The sequence below is a fragment of the Melitaea cinxia genome, chromosome 9 (genome assembly GCF_905220565.1).
Source record: "Melitaea cinxia chromosome 9, ilMelCinx1.1, whole genome shotgun sequence".
In the NCBI taxonomy this organism is placed as follows: domain Eukaryota; kingdom Metazoa; phylum Arthropoda; class Insecta; order Lepidoptera; family Nymphalidae; genus Melitaea; species Melitaea cinxia.
Genome location: NC_059402.1, coordinates 12,651,034 through 12,660,986, shown reverse-complemented (window position 1 = coordinate 12,660,986; position 9,953 = coordinate 12,651,034).

Below are 9,953 nucleotides of genomic sequence, written 5' to 3'. Positions count from 1 at the left end.
GCACCTGACAAGTTACACGTACAGGTCGTAACACAAGTTAACAACCCGAAGTGATAATCTCGTGATGATACGTAATAAACAATGAAGGATTTAAGTAGGCCTCCGAGGCTGCGTGCGCGCACCGTATTACTAGATATTTACGATGAAAATTGTAGAGTATATATATTTTTATTTATTTCATTTTAAGGTTTATGAAAGTACTAAATTATTATTTATGTTAATTTTAAACGTTGTTTATATGTAAATTACGGTTGTAAATTTGTAAGCTTAGAAACTGTTGACTATTTTTCCATTATTAATATTTTTTTAAAATGTTTTAACGTCCGTAGCCTGATATGTTAATTATCGTAATTAATCTACATTAATAAAAATTTGCTTGCGTGCTGCGTGGCTACGGCACTAAAGAATTTAGCCACCCCCTCTCTTCCCGTGGGTGTCGTAAGAGGCGACTAAGGGATAACAAGGTTCCACAACCACCTTGGAACTTAAGAAGCCGACCGATGGCGGGATAACCATCCAACTGCTGGCTTTGAAATAAACAGGCCGAAGACGGGCAGCAGCGTCTTTGGTGCGACAAAGCCAGTACTACGGTCACCAACCCGCCTGCCCAGCGTGGTGACTATGGGCAAAACACATGAGTTTACGTTATTTTTGACGTAAACTTGTGGAGGCCTATGTCCAGCAGTGGACTGTATAGGCTGTAATGAATAAAAATTTTGAATATTCTAAACGACTGCACCAAATTTTTTTTGTGTTCATTATTGTCGGCACAAAGTTTATATATAAATGATTTTTTTTAAAATCTACACTCGCGACAAAAAAGTATGGTGGTACGAAGGTCACCGGGTCAGCTAGTTTTATAAGTATTTTATTTGAAAATTCTAAAGAATATTAAATGCAATTGAAATTAATATTACCTCTTTATAACTGAAAACTCATACTTTTTCATGAACATAATTTTTTTCATAAAAATCATTAAGCTTTATATAAAACATATTTATGTAATTATGTATACCTACTAGAACTAAACAATATTTATAGTATTAAATAATATGCACCAAACGTAAAGTGGTAATTTTTTGCAAATTTTTTGTGCTTACATTTTTAGTAACCAAGAGTATTGTTCTCGACATTAGTTGAGAAAACAGCGTCTTCTTAGCTCTAGGCATATGAAATGAAATCGAATAGTTTGACGTCCATTTAATCATCAATCCAGAACCAAATCAATAGTTTCGCGATTTAACGTATACAAAAAGAAACAAAAAGCAATAGTATTACTTTGTAGTTGTTAGTGTGTTTGTGTTTGTATAAATTAAATGTTTAAATTATACCCAAATATTTTTAATGTTTTATTTTTATTCTAATACACATTTGAAGTTTCAAATACATACTTATTTTAAGGAATTCATTTATTAACATTTTATATACACACACAGTTGTCTATTCCTAAGATATATAACACAATATCTATTTTTTACATTTTAAGTGTACACAAATAATACATTATAGGTACACCCAGACTTCAGAACCAAAATCGACCAACTGCAATAATGATCCAGTCAAACTGCCAAATAACTTAAGTAAAACATTAATAGCGTTATATTTTTGAAGAGAAAAATTATTATATATATATTTAAAATTAAAATAATATAATTAAAAAAAAATAAACCAATTATGTATCGTTATTTTAATTTAAAATTAAAAACGTTCTAAATCAATTACCTCAACCCTACCTTATAATATACGTCTTGTCGAAGCAAGATTTATTCAGGCAGCGTCGTGATTTGCGGGACATTATGATAAGTGGGCGAACGGCATCGGCAATTAGAACAACGCATATACAGTCGAGCGAATTAAATAAATTAGTAATAGACGACACGATAAGCCTGTGTTCGGTTTACGTAATGGTTGATTGATTTAACAACATTCCTAAAAATATTACCAAGTTAACCGGGCAAAACATAAGCTTATAGAACTCAAATTGCGCAAGAATCGGAAAATGTATTTGAAAAGTTTTAACTGTCTTACGACACATATTACCTTTGTTGTCATTAATTAATATTTAGTAGCTTTAGTATTAGTAGAAAAAACTTAAGTAGTGTAATTCTTTTATTAAAACTGACGTTTAAAATAAATAGATTCCAAATAAATTGTTGTATACATTGCGCTATGTTCATACTATATACTATAATCTTTTCTAGGAGCTCGAGCAATGAAGTCTAACAATTAAAGTACTATTTCTAAAGTAAGATATAATTATTGATACTTACGTAGGTAATATTTAATTGATTTGATGATTATACTAGGAGATCTGAACGAGATACAAACTACACCCATGAAGCCTGTAGAAAATGCTAACATTGGGATGTTTATTATTTTCCTGCCATAACTACTGGATTGGCAGGTATACAAAGGTATGTTAATATATATTGATACTAGTTACTTTCACCCACATGTTTGATAAATAAATCTTACATCACAGTGAACGCTGTTTCATTGCGAATACGATGAAATTGCGAATATGTTGTTTGCTAAAAATCTGGTTTGAATGGCGTTTGGTGAATATAATATAGCCTGGGAAAAGCCGTATACTTTTCTTTACCTGCTGGGCAAGGAGGTTGAAAATGTATCTCTCGTTACCTACTCATTTACAAAATCTCTGTTTTTATAATTATATTATGTTATTACAAAAAGTTTCGAAAACAAACAAAATTTCAGGATTAAGATTCGCTGTCTCGGGATGTTAAAAAATTCCTAGGATTCCATTATATTTTTTTATTGACACCACTAAACCTAATATATATACTCGTATAAGTTTTTCATACTTTAAAGTTTTTACCTAATAATTATTCTGTAAATACTTCATAGACATAACAAGGATAGTTCCCGTCATTTCATATTTTGTTTATAAACAAAATTTGTTGACTAAAAAATTACTCAAATCTGGACTTAAAAAAAATAATGCATGTTGAACTTTTAAAAAAAAGGAATTATGCTATATATTTTCTATTTTTGAATTATTTATGAATGTAATAATTAAAGTAACCATTAAACTCTAGACAAGTAAAATATTCTATTCTAAAAATAATATATATTGTAGAATACAATCCAATATTCTGATTTCTCATTGCAATTAAGCCCCAGATAAGCTAGTAATTACGTATGCTAATCGTGCACTTAATACTTCTCCCGGGTTATGTGCTCCTGGTCAGGCCCGTTTCTAATCATTATAAACATTTATTATAAACAATTTTAGTCATAATTTTGCTACTTTATTTATTTTAAGTTTTTTTTTTTTCTAGAACTTATTATAAAACATTTTTGAATATCATATCAAAAATTGACCGCTCCAGCGGGATTCAGGATCCAGAGGGGGGTCAATTTTTGATATGATATTCAAAAATGTTTAGAATTCCTAATGTGGGTTCCTAATCGTAGATATTACTTATTATAAAAATGTGAAAATACAAGTATTTGATTTGTTGATGACTTTGGCGCTAATCTTGACGTAAAGATGTTTTTTTCAAACTAAGTTCAGCTTGGTTAGGTTTACATGATATTTAAATAATTGTCAAAATTTGTCACCGAAAGGTAAAAACGCGTACCCAGCGAATAAGATTTTAACAAAAATAATTACCTTTTTATTTGGTTCAATCAGGTTAACTTAATTAATTCTTGGGCTTAGTGGCTTTCAGTTGTACCAGAGGGCACTGTCGATTTCGCCAATATCACGTGGGATAGAAAAGACACAGATTGACTTCTAAATTCTAATAAAACACTTAATCCCGCGTTTTGATTAAATTTTTTGGAGTCACTCTTATGGAATACATAATTATACATTGGTTAAAAGTCAATTTGTAATATATTGTTTTTTTTTTTTTTTTAGAATAATGAAAAAAGTTTTAAAGCCTATTTTAACAATTATATTTTCATAATCTACATTTTATAAATATCTAAAAACTATGTGTTTATACCGTACGCGTCCCTTCGAACTATAATGTATTTTTATTTGAAATTTATTCGCAACATCATTAAGTATGTTAATAGCTAAGTTAATATACGTGTTCGGAGATAATTCTCAGCCTCTGTTGCAGATGTTAATTATTTTATAGAGATAACACCGCTACTTAACATTCTCGATAACTTTCTGCTTTAACTAGCTATAATCGATATACCGAATTAATTATTTAACTTATACACCTTTTTTAATAATTAATTTATAATTTTACTGCTTTATTATCTTGTTACCGAAGATTTTAAATTAAGTTTAATTTATAATGAGTTGTAAATGAATACAAATTGCTCTACATACATATAGGTGTAAATATTTTGACACGCTTTAAATTAATTATTATAATGATATACTGTTGAAAATACAAGACAAGATATCATTACTTAATGTTTTTATTTAAACGATTCTAATAATAAGTATATTTTATTATTTCTTTTTGTAGAAATAATTCATCATACCATACTTTTACATTACCATACTTTCACAAAATTTCTCGTAATTGTTAAATGGCTTGCAAATTGTTAGCTGTAACAGCAATAAATAACTAATAATTAGATAAATATTAGTAATAACTATATATAAATACACATATAAAAAAAAATCTTTTACTAACAGTAACAGGTTAAGTCTATATTTCAAGTAGAACATAAGTGTACATATATGGTAACTAGGAAATAAGTGTAAATAATAGACATAGATAAGAAAAATAATAATATGTTCAGAAATTACGAATGAATGAATTAGGTGTTTACTTTTCCATGAAAGAGTAATTACAAGGACAAAAAATAAAAAAATGAACTGTCAGCGTCGGACGTCCTAGTTTTACTAGGCAGTCTGTCGATTTTTAGTTGTAATGAAGAATCGCCTGTGGTAGTAATAATGCATGCATGTTAGCAAAAGGCATGGGCATTTTGAGCCCGTGGATGTAAATTTAAAAAAAAGGAAACTAAAAAGTGAAAAATAAATTTACTTAGTACAAAGTAATTCATATTTTGATTTAGTTAATCAGAAATGAATAAATAAAATTTTTTAATTTTGAAGTCGGTGCCAAGTAAAACAATAACTACTGTAGTATCTACTCGTAAGTTGTATTCAGTTTTCTTTCATAAGTTGTTTCATTGACTATTAGGTTGAATACTGTTATTATTGTTATTGTTTTGACATAATATCTAATAATATTTTTTGTACTTGTTTGTTGTGTGTGTGTTGTTTGTATTTGTTATTGTAGCCAAGTTGTTGTAGTATTTACTTGGCACCAACTTCAAAATTAAAAATTTTTATTTATTCATTTCTGATTAACTAAATCAAAATATGAATTACTTTGTACTAAGTAAATTTATTTTTCACTTTTTAGTTTCCTTTTTGAAGTCGGTTTTTTCTTGTTAAAAATTATTTTATTTTACAATTTTTAGTGATGGATAGACCTAACAAGGATACTTTTTCTCTTATGTCGGGGGTTCGGAAACATACACAATACACAAGCACAAACACCCAGATCATGACAAACATCTATATGGCCAATAAAATGTCTGTCTTGCGCGGGGATTGAACCCACTAACGCCAGCGCAACAGCCGGTGCTGTGACCGCTGCGCTAACGCGTCGACATACTATGAGTAGAGTTCGCTATCAGGTGTACGTAATAATAACCTGGACTGACAGCCTAGCGTGTTCTCTGAGGCTAGGTTGGGAGAACCACAAGAATTAACAACTAGACCGAAAATAAATATTTGTATAAACATAAATATTCACTCCGAGCGGGAATAGAATCCGCGACCGTCGGTGTTTAGGCGCCGGCGACACGGCACATGCACCATTATATCAAAGCGGTCGTCAAACAGCAAAAGGTAACTGCTGTAAATTGTTGAGAAATTCCCTCGAGTGTTTATGGGCTCCATCATCAAACCTGGTCCTGCGACACAGATGATCACACAGCAGGTAATTGCTATAAATCGTTGAAAAGTTCCCTCGACTATCTTTCGTCTCCATCATCAGACTGTAATGGCACTTATAAGTCATTTAGGTGCAAAGTTCTCATCAATAGAAACGAATTAAGTTCAAACAGCGGGTAATTGCTATAGGTCGTTTAAGAGTTCCCTCGACTATCTTTCGTCTCCATCATCAGACTGAAATGGCTCTTATAACTCATACATATGTAAAGTTCTCATCAATAGAAACGAATTAAGTTCAAACAGCAGGTAATTGCTATAAATCGTTAAAGAGTTCCCTCGACTATCTTTTGTCTCCATCATCAGACTGTAATGGCACTTATAACTCATACAGGTGCAAATTTCTCATCAATAGAAACGAATTAAGTTCAAAAAGCAGGTAATTGCTATAAATTGTTAAAGAGTTCCCTCGACTATCTTTCTTCTCCATCATCAGATCGACTCCAGACCTGTATTAAATAGTAGTGTTTTAAAGTACTTAATCAAAACATGATTAAATTTACTAGTCACCCGTACGATTTTTGAAAGTTCCCCTCGATTTCTCTGGGATCCCATCATCACATCCTGGTTTCCTTATCATGGTACCAAACTATGAATATCTCCTTTTCAACAAAAAAAGAATTATCAAAATCGGTTCATAAACGAAGAAGCTATCTCCGAACATACATAAAAAAAAATATATATACGGTCGAATTGAGTAACCTCCTCCTTTTTTTGCAGTCGGTTAAAAAAAGTGTAACAATTTTGAAGTGCTACTGATACTGATTTAGAAGGCCTTCTTTTTCTACAAAGGAGAAGCATTGAACAAACGAATACGGAGTACCTATGAGTATACCTACTCCATTGAGAGTTTGCAAATTGATATAATTATCACAGGGATTCTTTCGAAACACGCAAGTTTTCTTTTATTTTTACCGTTGATTACCGTGGCTTATATACGCTTGGAACACCTGAAGCATCGCAAGCAGGTTGCCGACCCTTACCGGCCTTACCACCGTCCTCCCTAGGAGCTCTGATCACCTTACTCACTACAAGAGCACAACACTGCTTAAAAGCAGTATTATTTAGCTGTGATCTTTTATAAGGTCGAGGTAATTCTCCAGTCGGGCTGCACCATATTTTGAGCAGGAAATTTCTTAAAAATTCCTTCTTAATCAATAATTGCTATCACTTAGCATACTAATTAATTTTATTTTATTTTCTACTGTACGATAAAGAATACATTATCATATTTACTTATTATTTCAATTTTATATATGTCTTATATACTATACGTATAAAAGTAATAATTCGTTTAACTTAAAAGTATTTAAATTTCGTCATTTGTCAGTAAAGTAGATACTTAGCGAAAAAAGTTAATCCGTATTCGAATCCCTCTCCGGACAGCGCTACAAAACAATTCATTTAACATTGTCACCACAGTTTAACGAAGAAAGTACGGAACTATTCGATATCCATTAAATATTAAACGTTATATCGTATTAATACACCTCTGAGCAACGATCAGTCGCGGACAAAAATAAATTGAACATCAAAATAAACGCCGATAAACGGGTGAACTACGAATACGGTAACTGACATTTTTTTATGTTAAATGTAAATATGTTTTTTGTAATGCCTCTTTTATAATATATGTATATATATATATATATATATAGTCTATTCACATTAAAAATATCATAAACTTACTTTATCTTTACTTTAATAGTATATTTGGTGATTCTTACCCGTTTTTAGGGTTCCGTACCTCAAAAGGACAAAACGGAACTAATAGGATCACTTTGTTGTCCGTCTGTCTGTCATGACCCTTTTTCTCAAGAACGCGTGGAGATATTAAGCTGAAATTCATATCAAATACTTAAGTCTACTGTCCCTTGGAGCTGTGAAAAAATTAAACTTCTAAACCAACGCAATCAAAAGATACAGCCGTTTATGTTGCCGATTTTCGACACTCGCAAGGAAATCAAAATCTACAGGGTACTTCCCGTGAGCTCAGAATCTTAAAATATAGTACGAAGCAACATCTTATAGCACAAATAAATGGAAAATTGCGAAAAGCATAAAATTTTAGTTAAATCATATAATAAAAATAATTTTAATAATTTTATTTGTACGGAACCCTCGGCGCGCGAGCCTAACTCGCACTTGGCCGGTTTTTATTTAATAAGACAGTCTAGACATATAATGAGAACAATTAAGAATTAATTTGCCCTAACACTAATTCGTCATATGGCAAAAATTGATATGGACAACGAAAGCACTAATTTGTTAGCATCATACACTAACAACATAGCATCGACACAAAGAGAATTTCAGCCGACTACCACGTTATACCCTTCGCTCATCTATTTGTAAATTTGCCGCGTGTCGTATAAATTCATTATCGTAGGGTTAGTAAGTGACATTCTGACGAACATCGGAAACGCATCCGGTTACATTGACGCTTGCTCAAAGAATTGATTATCACGTTTCGTCCATTGTGTATTTTCGATATATTTGCATCATTCATAGATCTCTTTTTATTATATTCGTTGTAAAAATGTGATTCGTGGGAATTATTGGATCTGTAATGTTGGTAATTTAAATCAATTAATTTATTTACAATGTAAATAATGATTTAAAGAAAAAAATTGAGTTTTTTTTTAAGTAAAACTTCTTTATGCACGCATGATTTGATATTCCATTACCTTTAATTAAATTAATATAAATTTTTACTGAAAATTTTAAGCTACACAAAATTTTATTACAAGTAAAAGTAAGGATTTTTGTGAATTCTATCACTGAAACAAAAATCGGGGATTAAAATTAGTAACTATAAGTGTTTATAATTCTTTTAATAGTATCTTTTTATAACACATGTTAAACGTTAATGGTTTTCGCTCGATGCGTTCTAACGTATCCTTCCAATGATATAATTATGTTAATATTGATTAATAGAAGTCATCGGAAATCGGCCCTCTCTTTCTCTTTTTTCTCTCTCTGTACATATCGCTTCAGCCTGTAATATCCCACTACTGGGCATAGGCCTCTTTCCCCATGCAGGAGAAGGATCAGAGCTTAACCCACCACGCTGCTCAATTGCGGGTTGGCGGATCTGTACATACCTAGTTACATAAAATTCCCTCTTAGTTTTTTAAAAGTTACCTTTATAAAAAAATTTGACAGGCATTAGCATATTGCAGCCATATGCATAATGTCATATGTACCTTTTTATATTATATAGCTGACCGCACAATCGTTGTTTTGCCATATATGTTATTAACCCCCTTAATACCGGGAGGTATAACTTAGGGGTTTGAAGAATAGATGTTGGATGGTTCTCAAACCTACCCGACATTCAAACTAAATTTCATAAAGATCGTCCAGCCGTTTCGGAGGATAATTGTAACTAACATTGTGACAAGAGAATTTTATACATAACATAAGATAAAACAATATTACTACTATTTCAAATACGAAAGTTTGTTAAGATTGCAAAGTATTGCTATAAAACTATAAATATATAGTTCGTAATCCGCAATAACATATCTATAGCCTACTTTGTATTCCTAAAAATTTAGGGCTTTGTACGTTACACAGAAACATTTATACGGCCATATAAAACTAAAACGCTGTAAATAAAAACAAGAAAAAGCATATCATTGTTAGGAACACTATTTCTTTGACTGTTTAAAAAAAGTAAGGCTGTTGATTTTTTTGCTGTAGTTTTTGACAAATTTTCCGAAAGGGCCATTAATAGTAACAGCAAAATATAATTTTTTTATTTCATTTTATTTTACTTACAAATAAAACATACTTCACTTATATATTTTATCTATTAAACTTATATAAATATTAATTTTATCACTATCGTATCTTAATAGTAATTAAAGCTATTAATGTTCTCTAATCGAAGAGTCACCAATTTGTTAATTTTATCTATAAACTGTAAATATTATCAATTTTTTAAAATTTTAATACCTTTTTTATGCATCTTAAGATAAGGTAGTACCAG